The sequence below is a fragment of the Cryptomeria japonica genome, chromosome 5 (assembly GCF_030272615.1).
Source record: "Cryptomeria japonica chromosome 5, Sugi_1.0, whole genome shotgun sequence".
Taxonomy (NCBI): Eukaryota; Viridiplantae; Streptophyta; class Pinopsida; order Cupressales; family Cupressaceae; genus Cryptomeria; species Cryptomeria japonica.
This window is the reverse complement of record NC_081409.1, coordinates 180,592,784-180,600,510: the sequence shown is the minus strand read 5'-3', so window position 1 is coordinate 180,600,510 and position 7,727 is coordinate 180,592,784.

Sequence of the window (7,727 nt, the reverse complement as noted above, 5' to 3'; positions counted from 1 at the left end):
ATTTTGGCTGATTTTATCAGTTCTAACACTTTCAAAATTAAAGTCAAAGTTGGTCTAGTGATTGCTTGGATAAAGGCTTATAATCATTCAAAAATTGTTGAAATTGAAATTTTTATCAAAATTGTGTTTCTTACTGTCTTAAATCTGAAAAGTGTGTTGGCATTCATTCAAAATTTCAGTGCTTTATTTAAATTCTTGCAGTTTGTGACTTTTGAAATTAAGTGTTTAATTGTAACAACCTTGATTTCCACTTTCAAAATTGAATTTTGCATGAAATTGAGTCAACTTTTAAATTTCAAAGCTTGCATTGCTTTCAGTATTCCCTCTAAAATCATAAAATTCAAAATTCTAGTTTCCCTCTCTTTTTCAAAATTCAAATTTTGCATTTTTCAACAATCTTGGTAGGATTCAATTTTGAGATTGCAACTTTAATTTGGCCTATCTACAGATCGTAAAATCACTCAATTTTTTCAGATTAGCTTTAAAATCATCATAACTTTCATCCCTGAAAATTTCAAAAAAAGTTGCGAGGACCGTGTGCACTCCGTTCACCACGATCCCTGACATTTTTTCCGAAATTTCGGGAGATTGTCCTGATTACATTTAACAGCTTAAATCTAGGAGATTGGCTGATTTTATTGAAATTTGCTACCTCTAAAATTCAAAATCTTCTCTCTCTCTTTAGTGCATGAGTTTTACAACAATAAGCCCTACTTACACTATTCCTGTTAGACGAAGCCTTAGAATTAAGTCTTTCCAAGGTTTAATTACTGAGGAGATGGAACCTAATTTGAATGGCCTTTTTAACGAGGACATGGGTAATTCCTCTAATCCTCTTAATGATGAAGAAGCTCTCCATGAGGTTCTGGTAGAACAACTTTCGAAATTGGATAACCAATTTGATGATTTTCAGCAATGGATGTCTCAAGAATATCCCGATAGTCAAGCTCTTTCATTAATTGAGGGTCTAAAACGTATGGTTCAAAGTGATAAGAATGGAATTGATATTTTGCGTGGTATTGCACACATTGTGGATTCGAATGTGATGTCGATGAAAAGTTGTGCCGAAACTTTAGGTTATACACAACCTCCTTCTCAAGTCAATCATTCTATTCCTTTGACGACTTCTATTGCTAGTATACCTACTTTTACACCAAACATAATGACTACTTCAATACAAGACATTCCACCTATGATCACCAGTCATGGGGGCAATCCTTCTTCTTCAATCAACCCTCTTCCTTCATTCAATCCGACTTCCTCATTCATTCCTTCAATGAGTGTTCCTATTACATCTCCACAAATGAACATGACACAAGGGGGCAATTCATTTAACCATTCCATTCCTCCTTGTAGTGTTCCTCCTTTCCAATCATCTCCTATGACTAACTATCATAGTGTCCCACCACCTTACTCTCAATCAATACCTTCTTTCAACAACATAGTACCTCCATCACAATCTAACACGTCTAATATGAACTCTTCGACTGAAGTGACCATTAACAATCTTGCACAAACTGTCTCTTCTTTACAGCAACAAATTGCCTCTATGAATCAATCTAAGTTTAGTGTGCCCACATTTGATGTTGGGAGCCCACTTTCTCTTGACATTGTTAGAGCTATTCCCCCTAAACATGTTGAAATCCCGCAATTGGAGCTTTATAATGGTAAGGGTGATCCTCTAACACATGTTAAGACCTTTCAAACAATATGTACCGATTTTGCTTATGACCAAAGGTTGCTTGCAAAACTGTTTACTAGAACATTAAGAGATAAAGCCCTACAATGGTATTGCTCGTTGCCTTCTTATTCTATTACTTCTTTCAAACAACTTGCAAATGCTTTTATTCAACAATTTCAAAACAATATAAGTCCTAAAGTTACTTTAATTGATTTAATGCATTGTAAACAAGGTGTTAAAGAAAGAGTGACTGATTTCATTGGTAGATATAAGCATTTGTATGCTTAGATTTCTTTTCCAGTACCTGACAATGATATTCAAAGAATCTTTATTTCTAATTTACAAAAAGATATTAGAGAAAAACTTATGTTTTCTGAGTTTACTTCTTTCCAACAGTTGTGCGCAACTCTTCACAATTATCAACTGACTGTGAGTCAAATGGAACAAGCAAATCCTATGGCTCTGAGTGATAAGGGTGATAGTAGTCAACAACCATTTGGGAAGTTTAAACCGAGCAGAGAGTCCATTAAGTTCAATGAAAACATCATCAACAACAATGTGAATGCAACATCAGGTGTGCCTCCTATTTCTAAATTTTTCAAGAAAGAAAGAAAGTTTACTCCTTTGAATGAATCATTGCATAGTATTATGAATAAGTTATTGGAACAAAATGTGCTCACTCTTCCTCCTATAAGGAAAATAGATCCTGCAAATATTACTTCACCCTATTTTGATAACAAATCTTTTTGTCAATTTCATCGTCAACCTGGGCATGATACTGAAAAATGTTTTTCTTTAAAGGGTAAAATTCAAGATTTGATTGATAATAATACTATCTATGTTTCTGGTGTGAATGATAAAGGCAACACATCTATAGCTCCTCCTAACCAAAATCTTAAGATTTTTACTGATCCATTACCTTCTCATACCTCTAATGTGATTGATACTAATGATTCCTCTGTCTCACCTGATAGTCTTGTGTCTATGACTCCGAATGTGATTAATTTTGTGGAGCAGCAGAAAATCTCTAAAGAACCTTCCATCACATTTGATTCCAGTGAAACTATCAGGGCACCTGATGGTCCTTTATATATAGTTGCAAAAGTCAAGAATACACCTTGTCGTGGAGTGCTTATTGATCCTTCTTGTATGGTTAATATCATTACTAAAGAATTTCTTTTTACTTTGCAATTGAATCAAGTGATCTATGACGAAACAAATATGGTTGTGAAACTATTTGATGCATTTTCTTCTCCTGCAATTGGTTCTATTACATTACCTATTGAGGTCCATAACAAATACCTTGATGTAGACTTTGCTATTATTCCATCATCTGAACAATTTCATGTGAAGCTAGGCTATCCTTGGCTATCTTCCATGAAAGCGTTGCTTCTCCTATTCACAAGTGTTTGAAATTTCCCCATAATGGTGAAATTGTTACTGTCAATCATAGTCTCTTTAAACCAGCTGAAAGAACTTCTAGCGTTCCTATTGATTATTTTTGGCCTAAACAATTCCAATCTCTTCCACCGCGGAGTGATCATCTTTTCAAATCTTATCAAAAGTGGAAAAAAGATATGATCCTATCTCTAAGTGAACCTAGAACACCCAAACTTGATATTCCAATCATTCTTGAGAAGGAAGTTCTTCCTTTGAAAGATAAAACTAATGTCTTTCCTCAAGAAGATTCCCAACCCATCCCTATGAATGTGACTATGTCTATGACTAATAAATTTTCTAAAGGTAGACCTATACCTCCTCGTCATGATGGACTTGGTCTCCTTCCTAAACCAAATATTCCTCCTTTATATGGAGTAGTTCCTCCTCCTTCCTCTTATAGAGAGAAGAGACCTTCCTCTTCTCCTATTGTTCAACCTAAGAGACCACAACCTAAACACCCAAGTGATAAGGATGAGAACATTCCTCCTCCTCAATCTTCTCAACTTCCTACTAAGACTAGACGAAATCGTTCTGCACGTGAACGCCGACGAAAGCGTCGTCTTAGAGCTCAGACAGCTGCTTCTCAAACTTTGCAATCCCCAAAAACACCTTCAGCTAGTATTATTCCATTTTCTCCTCAGCCGAAAATTGAGCCAAAATCTCCTAAACATAAGATGCATGATGGTCTTGATCTTGTGCGAGTTAAAGATCCTATTTTTATAAATCTTGATGATGATATAGATGAAAATGTTATTCATGATGAAAATGTTACTCCTCTTTCTTCTGATAGTGAATATGAATAATGTTGATAACCATTTATCTAACGCATTTTCTAAAGCACTTATCCTAGCTCCTAGACAAGAACAACATGGCTTGGAACATGAACATAGCCCTTGTTTGGATCTTGTGATAGCTCCATCTGCTGTGTTGGATGTTCCTCCTCTAGCATGTTTCCTGCCTTCCCGAAATATTGATCAGCAAGATCGGGGGGTAGATGACGTGCTAGACTAGTTTCATTAGCATAGCAGACTCTCTCCTCCTCTCTTGATCTCTTTTGTTACTTCTTCTATTTGTTATTCTCATTCTTCTATTTGTTGTCCTTAGTGTTGTCTACTTGAGGACGATGCAAAGCATTGAGATCTCTTGGTCTCTCTCATGTTGACTCAAAAGACACATGTGTTCCCTTCTTCTAGGTGACCTTCCTTGATTGGGGAATGAAGAACAATTATGCATACATACATATGATATACATGAATTATCATACAACATACTGACCCCGAGGAAAGCGAAGTCACCTTGTGCTTGGTGTTTTGTGTCTATTATCCTTGGGTTTATCTCACACTTGGGGGCTAAATCCTTGTGATAACGTGCTCCTTTCCCTTCTCATTTCTTATATGTATCACTACCTTAAAGTAATCACCCCCGATGAGGTGTGTGCGATCGCTTTAACATAGGGGGGCATACACCCCATTCATATCTCTTCAAGATACTTGAAATTTTCCGTTCATATCTCTTCAAGATACTTGAAAGTTTCTTGGCAAACTTAGCTTTGCCTTGAAATTTTTTGGTATTTTTCTTGCATGACTCATAGTGAGGGAACCTTACTACTGACAGTCATGGTTCTCCCTCGTGATCTTCCCTTTTACTTTGTCAATCGAAGTCGTAAGATCCTTAGTCCACTGGGGGCTTGGTGTATCTTGCCTCCTTGACATGGTGAAAGTCTTTCAACATTGTTTCCTTGTACTTTACCAGAAGTATGGGCGTACGCTTATACTCCCGCTAAAGTGGGGGCTAAATGTAGCGTCCTAAAATTGCGAAAATTGCAATTTCGACTGCATTTGGGTCTTCACGATGGCGGCGCAATGTTGAACCTGAATGGAGACCCCGAAACCTGCTTGCGACATCAAAAACTGCATATTTTTGCACCTTGGCCCGATCCTTCCTTGCACCCTGCTGTCCCGGGAGGTGGGACCATGGCGCCCAGTCTCTTGTTGGGCATCGGGTCTTTAAGTTTGCAATTCGGAAAATAATGTTCCTAGGTCGGCCTAAGGTCGGAAAAATCAGTCTCTCAACCCTAATTGACAAGTATATAAACTACTTTTCCTCTCCTAGAAAAAGAGGAGAAAAGAAAAGAGAAAATAAGCAAGAGCAAGGCACGAAAGCGACATTCAAACATTCAAACATTCAAGCATTCAAGCAATCCTTCAAGCAATTGAGTATTCTAAGTCTCCATTCAAGGCTAAGTGTTGCATTCAAAGATAAGGATTCAACCATTGAAGAGGAGATCACTTACAACATACAACATACAACATTCATTACACCTTCGCATGTAAGAATACAAACATTCTTACAACAAGGTATCAATACTTGTTTACATTACAAACATTTACATTTACAGCATTCTCATTTCTTGGTTAATTACAAAACCGGGGTTTGACCTAAAGGCAAACCCCTAATCCCTAACCCCCCAATCGTCCTCTCTTTTCTGTGTGTAGGTTGCAGGTACGCGGCTGTAATTGAAGATCTGGAATCCTTGTGCAGAGATGAACAAATCCCCCTTCGTTTCACGGATTTTTCGGAGGACCGTGTGCACTCCGGGCGCCATCGTCCCGTCAACTTTCCCTCAAATTTGCAGAACAACATCGTCTCGACATTTTACTGCTAATTTCAGGTCCGTAGCTTCATCTTGTGTCCCTATCTCCGTTTATAAGTGAATCTTTCTTACTTTACATGCATTTCTAGTTGAATCATTCTATCTACAATCTTTACAAAAGAGGGTATCCTTGATGTCTTAACCCTTGAAACTCATTTAGAATCTAGTCTTGCATTGTGTGGGATTGGATCTTGTGGGTTTCAACCCCTCTTTTGAATGTAAAGTCTCTCCTAAGTGAAAACCATCAACCCTAGTGACCCTCCTTTCTCTCTCCTTGGAGTGGAGTGGAAGGAACAACTAGGGTTCGATTTTTCCGCTTTACAATATATATATGTATATATGTATATACATACATATGTATATATGTATATAAATACATATGTATACATATGTATATATATGTATGTATGTATATATACATATGTATATATATATATATGTATCTATACATACATATATATATATATGTATCTATACATACATATATATATATACATATGTATATATATGCATATATATATCTATATATATACATATATATATATATATACATATATATATATATGTATGTATGTATGTATGTATATATACATACATACATACATACATATATATATATATGCATATATATACATATGTGTATATATAGATATATATATGCATATATATACATATATATATATGTATGTATGTATTTATGTATGTATATATACATATGTATATATATATATATATACACGTAGATATAATCTTACTCTCTGGCAGCCCAGGGTCCTTCTCAGATTTAATTGGGATAGATAAGCACTCACACTCTCGTCGTATCTTTTAATTTTCTCTTGTCAGATATATATTCATTATATATATATATATATAATGATATATTTATTTGGATTCATATATATTCTTATATAAACATCTATTCTAAATTTAGATATCTTTTCTCATTTATACATATATATAGATATTTATATAATCAAATATTCATACACTTATATATATATATATATATATATATATATATATACATATACATATATATATATACATATATATGTATATATATAGTCACATATATACATATTAATATATATACTTCTATTTATATATAAACATATTTATATTAGTCTCTCAGAAGTTTATAGATCTTTACATTCTTACATAGAGATATTGAGATTCTTTTTTTTTTATACAAATATATATATTTATTTTTATCCATGAATATGTGCTTAAATTCATATATATTCTTATATAAACATCTATTCTATATTTAGATATCTTTTCTTATATATATATATATATCAAATATTCATACACTTGTATACATACATACACACACACACACACATATATATATATAGTCACATATATACATATTAATATATATACTTTTATTTATATATAAACATATTTATATTAGTCTCTCGGAAGTTTATAGATCTTTACATTCTTACATAGAGATATTGAGATTCTTATTTTTTTATACAAATATATATATTTATTTTTATCCATGAATATGTGTTTAAATCCTTATTTTTATACATATCTCACGTATATTAGTAGGTATATATGTCTTTTTATACATATTTATATTCACTTGTCATACCTTTAAATATTTCACATGTATATATTTCTATGTATATCTACTCTTATCTATGCATATTTTCTTATTCAGATTTAACCCTCTTGCATATAGATGCCCAAGCATATATATAGGTATTTTACCGCAGGTCTCACCTTTCCCTAATGACTTGATTACTCCTAAATTTAGTCTTTCTTCAAGCCTTATTTAGTCTTGTTGCTTCGTCTGGATAAGTTTTAAGACTAGAAGGAGGCAATACCTTACATTAATAAGCATAGGTATATAAACATGCTAACATATCTTGCATTAAGATATATGTGGTCACGGATATATAGGGATTATTATTCATGTATATATTGCCTTCCTCTAGGACT